Source organism: Stegostoma tigrinum, chromosome 4 (genome assembly GCF_030684315.1).
Source record: "Stegostoma tigrinum isolate sSteTig4 chromosome 4, sSteTig4.hap1, whole genome shotgun sequence".
NCBI lineage: Eukaryota > Metazoa > Chordata > Chondrichthyes > Orectolobiformes > Stegostomatidae > Stegostoma > Stegostoma tigrinum.
In genome coordinates this window covers 52,132,319-52,147,867 of record NC_081357.1, presented here as the reverse complement: position 1 = coordinate 52,147,867, position 15,549 = coordinate 52,132,319, and the positions used below count along the sequence as shown (strand labels likewise).

General features: G+C 41.4%; 1 protein-coding gene across 3 annotated transcripts in view; it reads left to right on the top strand.

The window, feature by feature from the left end:
- Window positions 1–15,549, top strand: part of klhl32 (kelch-like family member 32) — a 276,189-nt gene that overhangs the window by 13,722 nt on the left and 246,918 nt on the right. Inside the window, exon 1 of one of the 3 annotated variants that reach the window (XM_048532018.1) lies at window positions 4,435–4,471. The exons of the other annotated variants lie outside the window; for them this stretch is intronic. The gene's annotated coding sequence lies outside the window, so the exon portion shown is untranslated. Of the gene's footprint in view, window positions 1–4,434; window positions 4,472–15,549 lie in introns of those variants that run through there. 3 annotated transcript variants of the gene reach the window in all.

Below are 15,549 nucleotides of genomic sequence, written 5' to 3'. Positions count from 1 at the left end.
TAAGTACTATTGAAATGCAATGGATTGGGTTGACATGACAAACTGGTTTTAACAAAGCAACAGCCTCTGAACCCAAGGGTCAGAACCAAACTGGATCCAAAATTAGTTGAGCGACGTTGCAAAACATTAACTGATGTTATGAGAAAAGCTTCACCTGTTTCGAAAATGAAATATCGCTTCTAGGCAGAACTAACCAATGCTATACCAGCTGTGTTTGTTACGAAAGTTGTTTGTGATTGCTTTGGTAATAGTAATGTAACTTAACTGATAGGTTGAGCCTGACATCTCGAGAGACAATAATGTATCTTAAATGTGCAGTAACTAGTTATTAAGTGATATGTAACAAATCGATTTTACTACTTAATATTGATCCTATATTCTGCCAAAGCTTTTGTGTTGGTGTCATCTCCACACGGTTTTAGCAACTTTGGAGGAATACTTGCACACAGTAATTTCACCACCAATACCTGAAGCTACTCTGCCCGCCATTGTAATGGTTCTAGTGGTGGACATCTGTCATTTTAATTGAGTTATCCATTATGAAACACTGGCAGCAATGGGCACGGCCGTCTCTCATTGGTAGCAGTTGGTCCAATCTAAAGAAATATTCAATTCCACGAAGGTCGGAGCCATCAGAGGAGTATTAAGAAAAAAAAATCAGAAAACTGAGAATGCATCTTTAAATATTCAGTAGCTCACAAGCACACAGAGCCTGTCAGTTTCGCAGAGTAAAACACTAGCTCTGATCAGTACTTAACTTGCCTGTGAAAACCTATAACAGTTGCAAATGGTTTAAAAAAAGAACAAAAGCTTGAGTAGACCCCAAAGAGGCTTATCAGAGTTAGGGGAAGAGAAAACCAAGGATAAGTACCCTTCCCCAGAAGATACCAATTAGGCTCATATTGATGAAAAGCATTGGAAGTGAAGCTACCCAAAGCTGTTCAGCCCCACCATGGTAATAAGCGGCAGGAAGCAAAGGTTGGTAGATGTTGTTGGGACTGGAAGGTTGTTAGCAGTAGGATTCAGCAGGAGTTAATGCACAGTCCCTTTTTCATTTTAGACTTCATGTTAATAGTTTAGACTCAAATATAGGGGCATAATAAAGAAACACACAGGTGATGATACAAAATTTGGCCATGAGTTTGCCAGTGAATGGAGGAAAGATTTAGGCTGCAAGAAAGTATATTTGGGAAGAAAAATGGAAAATGGAATTCAGTTTGAAGCAGGAGGTAATGCACTTTGGTCAAGGCAAGGGAAGACACTATAGGTGACTGAGTAGTGTGACTGAACAAAGGGATCTTGATGGATTTCAAGGATCTTTAAATATGGCATAACAGAAGACTTGTACCTTCCCTTTACAAAGGCAAGGAATATAAGCACAGGGATTTTCTGCAAGTCTGTATAGAACATTACCTAGGCCATATGTGTACTGCATAGAGTTCTGCTCACAACTTTATGGGAAAGATGTGACTGTGCTGAGAGGAGACAGAGAACGTTTCCAGGAATGGAATATTTTAGCTGAGGTGGAAGTTTGGATCACTCAGTTGTATTTTCCATGGAACAAAGGAGATTTGTGGTATTTTGAAGTTGAGGGGCCTAGTTAGACCCATGGTACAGTATTGGTAAAAGGATTAGAGGGGAAAATAAGGAAGCAATATTTCGTACATGGAGTGGCAGTCATCTAGAACAGCCCATCTGCAAAGGTGGTAGAGGCAAAAACATCTGTGACTTTTGAAATGTGCTTGAACATCTACATGAAGAACTGTGACCTTCAGGACTTTGGATGTATTGGAAGAAGCTGGGATTAGGCTGGACATGGATGCAAAAGGGATTAAAGAACAGGCCGTTATGCCATCCAAAACTGCACCAACACATTTGTATCTAAACTAAAAACTTTCTGCCTCTACACACACCATTTCCCTCTATTCCCTGCCTATTCATTAAAGAACAAAACTGGCTGAATGACCACCTTCTGTGTCATAGAGTTTTTTTAATGATTCCTAACTGTTCAATGACTGTAAGCACCAACAAGTAACTGAAAGCTAAAATGCTAATATCAGGTAAAGCCAGCCTGTACCTTTTTAAAGGGGAAACGTTTCATGGTTAGAGTGGTTGTTGGTAGTCATGTAGGAAATTAATATGACCTGGTAACAGCAAAGTACAGGACTACATGAGAGAGAGTAGGCTCAGAGTTTCACATATTATGTTGGTGGCTGATGTGTAAAGCAGGTGAGAGACTTTGTATTCACAGGATACTAAGGAGTCCACCAGATACCGATGAAAAATCGGTGGGAGATAGTCATGGAAGCCAGTATCCAAGAGGCAAGTTTATGGTACTGGATGGAGTGCCTCTGATAAGTAGTCAATATCAGTGAATTCATCTTCAGATGCCATATCCTACCAACTGCATCGCTAGTTCTGAAACTGGACCACATCCCCATCACTCAACATGTAGGGATCTCTCTCAATCAGGACTCTTCTTGGATGTTCCAATTTAATACTCCACTTTTATTACAATGTTGTGAACCTCATCAGGCATGCAAGCTGTAAGATGTGGCTAACAGCTATTTACCCATGTACAGGTTGCACAGCATTCACTAACTTCATCTCATTTACAGCAGAAAAGGAGAGACAGCTGGAGGTAGGAGTTGACCAAAGGGGAGGTGCACCTGCATGTTCTGGTTGCCCATCAAAACCACTCTTCCAGAACCCCTCAACCCCTAAATATTTTCACCATCCTGACTTGGAAATATATTACAGTCCTTCTAGGTTTTAGATCTGGAAACTGCTTTCCTATTGAAAATGTGGTAGGCCTAACTACAGCACGTGGACTACAGTTGTTCAAGAAGGCAGCACACCATCACCTTCTCAGGAGCAAGAATGGATGAGTGATAAATGTTGGTCTAACCTGTGATACTCAAATCACCTGAACGAATCCAAAAACAGTGCTGGCCCATATTTAAATGGCCATTGCTGAGGTCATTGTGGGATTGCAATGTTGAACATTATAACATCCTCATGCACAGTACTGTTCTTAATCACAAATCAGCAGCCACATGCTTTGTAAATTGCAGCTGGTATAAATATACACCACTGCTTTCATTTACCTCCCTGTAGTAAAACATTTCCCTTAGGTCCTTTTACTTTCAGATATCCAAGGGGTGCAACCTTGCTGATAGTGAAGGAGTACCATGAAGACTGATGTTCGTGATGCATTGTCACTTGATTTACCCCTCACGCACTTTAGCTCAGTTATTGTCGTTTCATCGGTTTTAGAGTAGGGATTTGCACATGATATGATACTGGGCCACGTGTAGCTGCAGCCAGGAAGGAGGACTAGGATGTGTGCCAGCTCACCATTCATTCTGCAGTCGAGGATACAAATGAGTACTTGAGTGAAGGAGGCTTTTAGTTATGCACAACAAATTTTTGGAAGAATTAGCAGGCCGATTAGAAAATTGGTCAATGGCGAGTATGGAGAAAGCCAGCACCTATTTGGCACAATGCTTCATATGGCATTTCAGAGAATCCCTACAGCATGGAAGCAGGCCATTTGGCCCCTCGAATCTGCACCGCTCCTGTGAAGAGCATCCCACCTAGACCAACACACACGCCCCAACCCTGTCCCTGTAACCCTGCGTTTCCCTTGGCTAATCCAACTAGCCTGCACGTCCCTGGATACGGTGGAAAATTTTGCATGGCCAATCCACCTAACCTGTACATCTTTGGACTGTTGGAAAACTGGTGCACCCTGAAGAAACCCAAGCAGACAGGGGGAGAGTATGCAAACTCCACACAGACAGTGCCCCAAGGGTAGAATTGAACCGTGGTCTTTGCAGCGCTAACCACTGAGCCACTGGACTGCTCATCTGAAATCCATTGTTTGCAGCATAAAAATGTGGTCCAACTTTGGTTAACTAATTGTGGTCCCAAAAATTATGTATCTTCTGAGAGTGAATGTCACAGCTTCTATCAAAACACAAATTCTTGTACCACAACTAAGTATTGCCTGGAAGCTCTGATTGCTGTCATGCAAGGTTGGCTTGCTGCCGTGCAAGCTCAGACTCAATCTGGGGATTACAGTGTGCAGAGGAACTGACCGAGGGGAACTGCAACCAGCAATCTGTCCTCCAGCAGATTATGAGAAATGCTGAGACGCTGATTCAGCGGAGTAGCAGTGTCTCTGTGAGCTTGCTGTCCACTTGCAATATGTTAGTATTTATCCTGCTGCTTTACCAGTGCCTTTGTTGTCACCCGTCAGCTAGCAACCTCAGCCTGCTACTCTCCATGTCAAGATGGGGCAGGGCACTGCACAGCTGAGCCTTCCAGAATTAAAACTGCTGAAGGCTATTGGCAATCTCCTCCACTGAAAGTCATCATCCAGCAAGCTCAAAATTTGCGATGACACTCTGTAGGAGCACCAGAAAGTGTAAGGGTGTCTTGAAGGGTGGTAATGAGAAAATGCATAAAGGTGAGTAATTGAAAGTTACGTACAGTATGGAATGATTTTCTTTTTAAGTTTTGGTTTAGAATATTGATTGTGGAAATGTTAATTTTGCATTGAGCTCAAACGGGTGCTGTGATGGTCAATGACAAAAAGATGTGGAATTGTCGTTGAATGGAAAATTAGGGATTCAGGTCAGTGAATTTGTATTCACAGGAGTTACAAAAGGCCAAGAAAGGGCTAATTCAATTGCTTCCTGAATTCAGCTATAATCCTACCACTTGTTCCTAGATCTCAGCGGCATTAAATGTTTGTTTCTTATGAGACCATAATTCATTTTCTTTTTCTTTCCTGAACTAATTTCAGCTCCCCCCTTAGAATGTGAAAAAGGCTGTCAGGGCATAAGAATTTACACAGGAAAGGAGGCAAGACAATTCCAGAAGTATTCCAAATTTCTGTCCAGCATGTAATGTGTTATTTAGTACAATGCTGTTGCCATCAGTTATACGACCATTGTCATTACAAACTAGTATATGCTCCAACCCACAATGAGCATGATCACAAGTTCCTTGTAGATTTGAATCTAATAACAGTAGTAATCAGAGTTAAATATAATGTTTATTTGCTGGTCCACGTTGCTTAAAATCATCACTTGCTGATGTTTACAATCGATAACCAAAATGTGCCATTTAATCACAAGATTATTTCCTGCAGAAAGTAATTTTTCATCATTGCTCTGAACTTTTTTTGTCAGTTATGTTTCTTATTCTTATTTTTTACCTGTTCAAAGTTAGCAAGCTCCGCAAGATTGAAATCAGATGCAGTGCTAATGTGTACAATGAATTAATCACAAAGGTAAATTGAAAGTTACATATGATGTGCAAGATTCAAAAATGAAAGAAAATGAAACCTGTTATGGCAAGGAAGGCTCAACATATCATATCACCCACTAACCTACAAAGTTAACTTGAATCCTCCTCCTCCTACCTTGATTCTTCTCGTTATACACTGATCACTTTTATGTCTCGTGTCACCATTATGTTTAATGTTAATTCATTTATATTTCATACTTTAAATAAATTATTTTCTACTCTTTATCACCCATTATTGCTCAAATCTGATATCCACCCAATGATTTAGTGACTTCTCATCCTTGGCTGCATTTGACAAGCTTCTCATTCCAAATCTTCCAAATGTAACAGGATGACATACCAGTAGGCAGTTTGAATTTTGATTAAGTTCCAGTTTGAAGACTGTTTTTGACTGTGAAGATATGATAAAGTAGGAATTTCTACTGGAATATTGATAAGTCTTAAATTAGATTTCATTTTAATTGTAAAGTAAAATTAAGGATGAGTGACAAATGCTGGCTCAACTAGTTGTTTTGCTAATATCTTGTGAATAAATATGTATTTTAAGAAGTGTTATACCAGTGATTGGACTCTGTGTAGATTCAACTGAATAAGAATCCAGAGCTACCTAATCGCATGAAGTTTGAAAAAAAAATGCAAATTGGTTGAGTAATGGATGCCAGATCAAATTTCGTCACTTATGAGCAACTATTCCTTGCCATGAACATTTGAGGCTTTTACTGAAAGGTATTTTATATGGCGTGATAAGTTGCTCACTTTGAGACCTAAGCCTGGAAATGAATTTGCGACGCTGGTGGATAAAATTAACACATTCATTTGTCATTCCTTAGCCAGCTGTTGTAATGGATGTGTTAGCCCATTAATTTTAAACAGTTTTGCACCCTATTAAAACTAAAGACTTGGAATAGCTTACAGATGGAAGTGCATTACAATTTTGCTGTTCCTGTTGCCAGCATAGCAAAAGGCAAGTTAAAATGTATATAATTTTGCAAATAACTTGACATGGTGGAAATGGCTGCTTTCCATCCAGCTCAGGGAATATGTAATCATCATGAATGCAGTGACTTGCTTTTTATTACTCGTTTTGAGGGATGTGGGCATCATTGGCCGGCCGACATTGATTGTCTGTTGCCCTTGAGAAGGTAGTGGTGAGCTGACTTCTTGAACCACAGCAGTCCACCTGCAGTGATTTGACTCATGATGCCATTAGGGAAGAAATTCCAGGATTTTGATCTAGCAACCATGAAGGATCAGCAATATATTTCCAAGTCAGGATGGTGAGTGGCTTGGAAGAGAACTTGAACGTGGTGATGATCCTTTTATCTCTGCTGCCCTTGTCCTTCTAGGTGTTGTAGGTTTGGAAGGTGCTGTCTGAAGATCATTGTTGAATTTCTGTAGTTCATCATTTAGAGAGTACACACTGCTGCTACTGAGTGTCAGTTGTGGAGGGAGTGAATGCTTCTGAATATAGTAACAATCGAGGTGGGCTTCTTTGCCCTGAACAGTATCAAGATTCCTGAGTGTTGTTGGAGCTATACCAATCCAGGAAAATGTGGAGTATTTCATCACACTCCTGACTTGTGCCTATGTAGATGGTGGACAGGCTTTGAGGAGTCAGGAGGTGAGTTACTTGCTGCAGTATTCCTAACCTGTGATCTGCTCTTGTAGCCACTGTGCTTATGTGACAAGTCCAATAGAGCTTCTGGTCAATGATAACCCACAGGATGTTGATAATGGGGGATTCATTGAAAATAACACTATTGAATGTTAAGGGGTGGTAGTTAGTTTGTCTCATATCAGTGGTCATTACCTGGCATTTTATGTAGTGCAAATGTTACTTGCCATTAGTCAGCCCAAACCTAGGTATTGTCCAGATCTTGTTGCATTTGGACATGGATTGTTTCAGTACCTGGAAGAGTTGCAAATGGTGCTGAACATTATGCAATCGTTGATGAATATCCCCACTTCAGACCTTGTGATGGAGGGAAGCTGAAGTTGGTTGGGCCTGGTGCACTACTGTGAGGAACTCCTCCAGAATTTCTGTCCTAGAGCTGAGATTACTAACCTCTGACATCCAAAACTATCTTCTTATTGCCAGGTATGGCTCTAACCAGTAGAGAGTTTGTCCCCGTTACACTTTGATATATGGCATCAGGTAATTGTATTTATTTAAATACAGATAATTAACCTTGGATTAGCCTTGTCAGGATTATATTTGTCTTCTAAGATTGGCTGGATAGATTTAATTTTTACTTTACCTTCTTCGGTGGTCAGAAGGTACTATGCAAAACTTTGACTGCAGAACACTCTCTCTGATTGGAAACTAACTAGATTAGAATATGGAAATATGAGAATTGAGTTGGTAATGATGACCTATTTGTGAACCGTTAAAAGGAAGGAGAAGTTAGAACTGAGGTAATTGTGAAAAAAGATTGAAGGTTAGACTTTTAAAGGGGAATGCTAAAGGTAACATTAAGAGAGTCAAAGAAACGTCTTGAGAAAATGGGAAGACTGATCAAGGCAAGAATTAAGCCGAAAAAAAAGTTGTTGTGTGGGCAGGAGTGTATCAAAAGAATGATTGATGGATCCCATGGAAGAAATGAGATGGAAGACAAATAAGGATGGAATAAAACACTGGTAGCGTACACGAGTGTGGAGAGAGAGCTGCATGAGGATATAGCTTTAATTGTTGAGGCAGATCCATTCATTTATCACAACAGGTGTCAGAAGTGAAGATGCCCAAGAGGACATTTGTAGGAGCCAGTTGTGAGGATTTTGCATTTCTTTTGCCCTCTGAAACAAGTGTTAAACATAGAACATAGCCCTGTTGTTGTGCTGTACTCTAATGGCCCACTGCTAAGCCAATCTAAACTAATACCATCTGTCCACCCATGGCCTGTTTCCCTGTATTCCCTGTCTGTTCATGTGTTGATCTGAACACCTCCTTACTGTTGCTATCATATCTGCTTCTACCACATCACTTAGCAGTGATACAAGCACCTCTCAACTTCTGTAAGAAAAAACAATTTCTTTGCACATCTCCTTTAAACTTTTCCTCTCTCGCTAGAAACCTATGCATCCTAATATCTGACATTACTACACTGGGGAAAAATGACTCCACCTATTCACCCTATCATAGAGTCATAGAGCTGTGCAGCATGGAACTAGAACCTTCAGTCCAACTTGTCCATGCTGACCAGATATCCTAAACAAATTTACTCCCATTTGCCAGCATTTGGTTCATAGCCCTCTAAACTCATCCCATGTATCTACCCATCCAGATGCCTTTTTAAATGTTACAATTGTACCAACCTATACCACTTCTTCTGGCAACTCATTCCACACATGCACCATCCTCTGTGTGAAAATGTTGCCCTTTTAGATCCCTTTTAAAATCTTTTTACCCCTCACCTTAAACGTGGACACACCTGTTCCCTCTGTTCCCTGCTTCAGCAGTCAGATTGGTCTCCCCGGGAGTCAACCCTCGGAAAGTGGCAGGCCTGGACGGTGTCCCCGACTGAACACTCAAATCCTGTATGGACCAACTGGCGGAGCTATCTACCGACATCCTCAACCTCTCCTTCCTACAATCTGAAGTCCTCACCTGCTTCAAGAAGACCACCATCACTCCTGTACCTAAGCAAGTACATGCAACATGCTTGAATACTACTGTCCAGTGGCTTTGAACTCAGTCATGCAGTGCTTCGAGAGGCTGGTAATGGCTGACATCAACTCCAGTCTCCCAGCCTGCCTCAATCTCCTACAATCTGCCTACTGATATAACAGGTCCACAGAGGATGTTATATCCCTCTCCCTGCAGTCATCCCTGGAACATCTGGACATCAAAGACATCTATGTCAAACTCCTGCTCATTGACTACAGCTCTATTTCAACACCATTATCACCTCCACAGTGGGCTCAAAACTCCGTGACCTTGGTCTTGGCTCAGCCCTCTGCAACTGGATCCTCAACTTTCTGATCCACACCCACAATCAGTGAGGGTAGGTAACTGCACCACCTCCACACTGGAGCCCCCGAAGTAAGCATCCTCATCCCCCCTACTGTACTCCCACGTCTGTGTTGCCAGATTCAGAATGAACGCCATCTACGTGTTCGCTGACGACAACTGCATTGGGACAGATATCTAACAATGATGAGTAAAAGGGAGATAGAGGGCTTGGTGACATAGTATAATGAAAACAATCTGTCTCTCAACGTCGGCAAAATTAAAGAACTGATCATTGACTTTGGAAGGAAAGAAGGAGAACGTGCTCCTATCTACAATGGAACTGAGGCTGAGAGAGTGAAGAGTATCAAGTTCCTCGGAGTGACGATGACTGACAACCTCGATTTCCCATGTAAATGCGACTGTCAAGAAGACAGAACAATGCCCCCCCCCCTCCCCTTTCCTCAGATGGCTGAGGAAATTTGGCAATGTCCATAAGGTCCTTCCCAACTTCTACAGATGCACTGTTGAAAGCATAGTGTGTGTGTGTATGTAACAAAATGGTGTGGAAACTGCTCTGCCCAGGATTGTAAGAAACCACAGAAGGTGGTATGTACAGTCCAGACTATCACAGAAGCCAACCTTCCATCCATGGACTCCATTTACATGGCTGGCTGCTGTGGAAAGGCTGCCAACATCTTCTTCAAAGATCTATTGCACCCCAGTAATGATCTCCTACAATCTCTTCTGTCAGGCAGAAGATACAGAAACCTGAACCCACTCTTAAGCAGGTTCAGGAACAGCTTCTTTCTAGTTATTATCAGACTGATGAATGAACTGTAGTCTCAAATAATGCTGACCTCGCTGACATTGATCTCACCACCTAGCGCACAGCAAGTGCAATGCAAGTTGTAGGCCTCTGTCTCAGTCTTTTGATCTGTACATCCTTTGCTTACAATGATCTGCCTGTACCGCTCATAAACAAAATTTTTTGCTATATATTTTGGTACACCATGACAATAAAATCAATCAACCTATGCTATCTAGCTGTGCACTCCTCCACCCCAGGGAAAAGATCTTGTCTATTCACCCTATTCATGCCCCTCATCATTTATAAACCTCTACAAGGTCACCCCCTCAGCCTTCAACGCTCCAGTGAAAATAGCCCCTGTCCAGTCATCCTCTCCCTATAACTCAAACCCTCCAACTCTGGCAAAATCCTTGTAGAATCTTTTCTGAATCCTTTCAGGTCTCACAACATCCTTCCTATAGCAGGGAGATCAGAATTGCACACAGTATTCCAAAAAGTGGCCTCACAATGTCCTGTACAGCTACAACATGATCTCCCAATTATTACACTCACTGAGCTGACCAATAAAGGCAAACGTACAAAATACCACTTTTGGGGTCGTGTCTACTTGTGACTCCACTTTCAAGGAACTATGAACCTGTAATCCAAGATCTCTTTGGTCAGCAACACTCCCCAGGACCTTACCATTAAGTGTATAAGACCTGCCCTGAACTGCCTTTCCAAAATGCAGCAGCTCACATGTATCTAAATTAAATGTCATCTGCCACTCCTCGACCCATTGGCCATCTGATCAAGGCCCCATTTTACTCTGAACTAGTCTCTTTGCTGTCCACTACATCACCAACTTTGTCATCTGCAAATTTACTAACCATACCTCCTGTATTCGCATCCAGATCATTTTTATATAAATGATGAAAAGCAGTGGACCCAGCACTGATCTCTGCCGTATCACAGGCCTTCAGTCTGAAAAGCAGCCTCCACCACCACTATCTGTCTTTTACCTTTGAACCAGTTCTGTTTCCAAATGACTATTTTCCCTTTGTTCCGTTAATCTAACCTTGCTAACCTGTCTACCGTGAAGAACCTTGTCAAATGCCTTACTGAAGTCCATATAGATCATATCCACTGCACTGCCCTCAAAAATCCTCTTTATTACTTCATCACTTAGTGGCACATGATTTTTCCAAGCACAAAGCCATGTTGACTATCCCTAATCGGTCCCTGCTTTTCCAAATACATGTAAATCCTGTCTCTCAGGATCCCCTCCAACAACTTGCCCACCAGTGATGTCAAGCTTACCAGTCTGTAGTTCCCTGGTTTATCCTTACCACCTTTTCTCATAGTGGCACCATGTTAGCCAACTCCAGTCTTCTGGAGCACATCTGTGGCTCTCGATGATACAGATATCTCAGTAAGGGGCCCAGCAATCATGTCCCTAGCTTCCCACTGAGTTCTGCAGTATGTCTGATCAGACCCTGGGGATTTATTCAGTTTTATGCTTTTTAAGATGTCCAGCACCACCACCACTAATGTGGATATTTTTGTCAAGATGTTGCTATTTATTTCCCCACGTTCTCTATTTTCCATATCCTTCTCCACAGTAAACACCTGATGCAAAATACTTTTTTAGTATCTCCCCCATCTCCTGTGGTTCCACACATTGGCCTTGCTGATCTTTAAGGGGCCGTATTCTCTCTCCTGTTACTTGTTTGACTTTAATGCATTTGTAGAATCCCTTTGGATTCGCTTTAACCCTATTTGCCAAAGTGATCTTATCTGTCCCTTTTGCCCTCCTGGTTTCCCTCTTAAGTATATTCCTGCCTTCATAGCCTTATAGGAATTCATTTGATCCCTGCTGTCTGTACCTGGCAGATGTTTCCTTCTTATTCTTGACCAAAACCTCAATTTCTTGAGCTATTCAGCATTCCATGTACCTACCAGCCTTGCCCTTCACCCTAACAAGAATGTACTGTCTCTGGACTCTCATTATTTTAAATTTTGAAGGCTGAAACTTCTCTTGCACTCTCTCCAAAGTCTCCATATCCTCCCTATAATGTTGTAGCCAGAATTGCACATTATACTCCAAATGTGGCCTTTCTAAATTTTTAGACAGCTACAACATGACTTGCCAACTTTTTTACTCGGTGGCCTGACTGATGAAGGCAAGCAGGCCATATGCTTTCTTTACCCACTTTATCCACTTTCAGTGAGCTGTAGTCTTTCACTCCAAGACCCCTCTGCGTATGAATATTTCTAAGAGCTATTTACTGTGAACTGTCTTCTTGCATTTAACCCCTCAAAGTGCATCCCCTCACACTTGTACAGGTTAAAATTCATGAGTCATTTTTCTGCCCAACTTTCCGACTGATCAATATCCTTTGACAAATCCGCCAATTTTGATGTCATTTGCAAACTTATCAGACCATTTACGTTTTTGTCCAAATCATTTACATATATTACAAACAACAGTTTCAGCATATATCCTTTTGGAACATATCTGGATTAAGGTAAACACACCTCCACAATTGCCCTCTGTCCTCTATGACCAAGCCAATTTTCATTCTAACATACCAACTCACTGTGGATCTCACACGGCTTGGTGCTTTTGGAGCAACCTACCACGAGGGACCTCGTCAAATGCTTTAGTAAAGTCTATATAGATAATATTCACTGCACTACCCTTAGTGATCATCTTTGTCGCTTCCTCAAAAAAACTATCAAATTTGTGAGACAAGATCTCCCTGCATAAAGCCATGCTGACTTTTCTTAATAAATCCATTCTTTTCTAAATGCAAGTCAACCCTGTCCTGAGAATATTCTCCAATAAATCCCCTACCAATGCTATAAGCCTCACCAGACTAATAATGCTTGGATTGTCTTTGCCACGACCGCGACAATGTCTTCGCTTGTCTCCTTCAGTGTCCTGAGAAGCACATTTATTTCAAAAGAAAGTGGGAAAATATAAAAAAACTGTCATTCATTCATTCATGGATGATCACCTCACAATTGTCCGATTTCTCCTTTGTTAATACTTTTTTCCACTCAGTCTGCCTCACTGACCTTTGCATTTTCTTCAACACCAAAGCTGTTTAATATAAACTTTGCAAGGTTCCTCTTCTAAACCTCAGCTAGAGTTTGCAGCAATAATTTTGGTAGAGTTCATTAAATCTGTACCCTTAAGGAATTTGAGCTCTTGAACGATATCCCCCCTGCGCTTTCTCTTTAAAGTAAGAAATCTCAGCCTGTTCAAATCATCACATTACTCAAGTGCTTTTAACTGCTTATCAGTTTGATTGCCACATTTTGCACATTCTTTAGTGCTTAATTTTATGACTGACACGATAGCTGAAGTTTTTATATTGTCTTTCATTTCTTGTCAGGGATTACTGGCAGACGTAGGAAGGTTTCTGGTAGGTCTGATGCGAAGGAAGGGAAGAGAGTCTAGTCAGGCCTGAGGTTTGTGAGGTCTGGTTTAGGTGTGGGGAGACCGGAAGAGGTGAATCAAACAGACCTGCATATATTGTTCCATCAGCCACTTCCCATCCCCCAACACTATGCGCCTGCATACACACATGCATAGACAGGCATACATGGGCGCGCGTGCCCACACACAAACACAATAGTTTTTTTCAGATCCTGCGGTCTTCCCCATGCTGTTCAAGACATGCCAGCTCCCTGCCCCCAGTTCCTCTTCCCAAACCCCTTCTTATCAGGCAATGTCAACATCCACCTCACTTCATGTTTAGCCAGCACCTACCACTACCATGGAAGATCTTCTTAGATTTCCCTCCAAATGTTGATTGTTTCATTTGAAAACCTGTAATGTTATAAATAAGAGTTGCAAATGCAAACATATAACAAACGATTGGAAAAAGAGAGAAGTGAAGCATAGAAATGCAGCCTTTAATAAATGTTTCCATTGTCTGATGAATGGGCAGAAGATTTTGTAAGAGCAATTGAAAGTCACAAATAATGTGTTGTTTCTCAAATACCAGGTTAAGGGAGTTATAGCATACTGATTATATTACTGGACTCGTTATCGCTAAAAAGACCCATTCGACCTTTTACTACCTGCTAAATGAATAAGCTGGTAGATTTTTGGATCCACTTTTTTATGTTGCCTGTTATTTTGCTTCTTTCTGTCTTTGGCAGTGTTATTTTCCTCTTCATCCCACCTCTCAACCTATTGCATTTGATCTGTTTTTCTTTTGATTCTTTTATTTATACTATATCTCTTGTAATTTAAAGAGCACTATTTTTGGCTCCTGCATTTGTCAGTCTTATTGGAATATGACTGGGCTGTACTTGGAGCATCTCTTGCTTCAAGATCATCTATTATTGCAGTTCACTTTTTCTTGTCATGCTTTATTACCCTGGCTAGATCCCATCTCATTGCATTGAGATTTGTCCTTGATCAATTTAGATGTTCAGCTTTTGGTTGTTCCTTGCTCTTCTCCATGATTAATCGAAACCTTAGACTGATTACTGAGACTCATGTGATCTCTCACAGGTAGTTGATGTAGTGACCCAGCTTTCCCAGCGCTGTATTCAGCAATACCTGCCTTTTTTTTATAGTTGGGTTTAAAACATGGAAACTAGAAGGTTGTAACCATTGCTAAGTAACTCCTTTCCCACCTTACTCTTTACTCTAACACAATCCCAATTTTATGTGGCTAATTAAAGTCCTCCAGATTAACTGCTGTGTAGTTCTTGCCCATTTATCAGGTGTCTCACTCTTGTTCTGTATTCTAAATAGCATTTCTACTTCTCAACAGAGCTGATAGGATAATTTTTCCTTGTCCCTCTCCAGAAAATTCTTTCCAAGACAACAATGTCTACACTAATCATTGCTGTCACCCCAGCTTACTTATTTCCTTCTCTAATTTTTGAACACTGTTATATCTTTGTACGTTAGGTTCCCAATCTTTGTTTTTAAGCCATGCTTCTGTTGTGGCTATAATATTCACAAATGATCCTACTTGCAACTCATCAACTTTATTCACCAACTTTTTTGTTCATTTAAATGCATGCGATGCAATCCTGTCTTTACATTTCCTGACCTTTTAAAAATGCTACAATTTAATATAGTCTACTTCCTTTTCTGGCCGAAACTAGATGTATATAGCTATTAGAGATAATGGGAACTGCAGATGCTGGAGATTCCAAGATAATAAAATGTGAGGCTGGATGAACACAGCAGGCCAAGCAGCATCTCAGGAGCACAAAAGCTGACGTTTCGGGCCTAGACCCTTCATCAGAGAGGGGGATGGGGGGAGGGAACTGGAATAAATAGGGAGAGAGGGGGAGGCGGACCGAAGATGGAGAGTAAAGAAGATAGGTGGAGAGGGTGTAGGTGGGGAGGTAGGGAGGGGATAGGTCAGTCCAGGGAAGACTGACAGGTCAAGGAGGTGGGATGAGGTTAGTAGGTAGCTGGGGGTGCGGCTTGGGGTGGGAGGAAGGGATGGGTGAGAGGAAG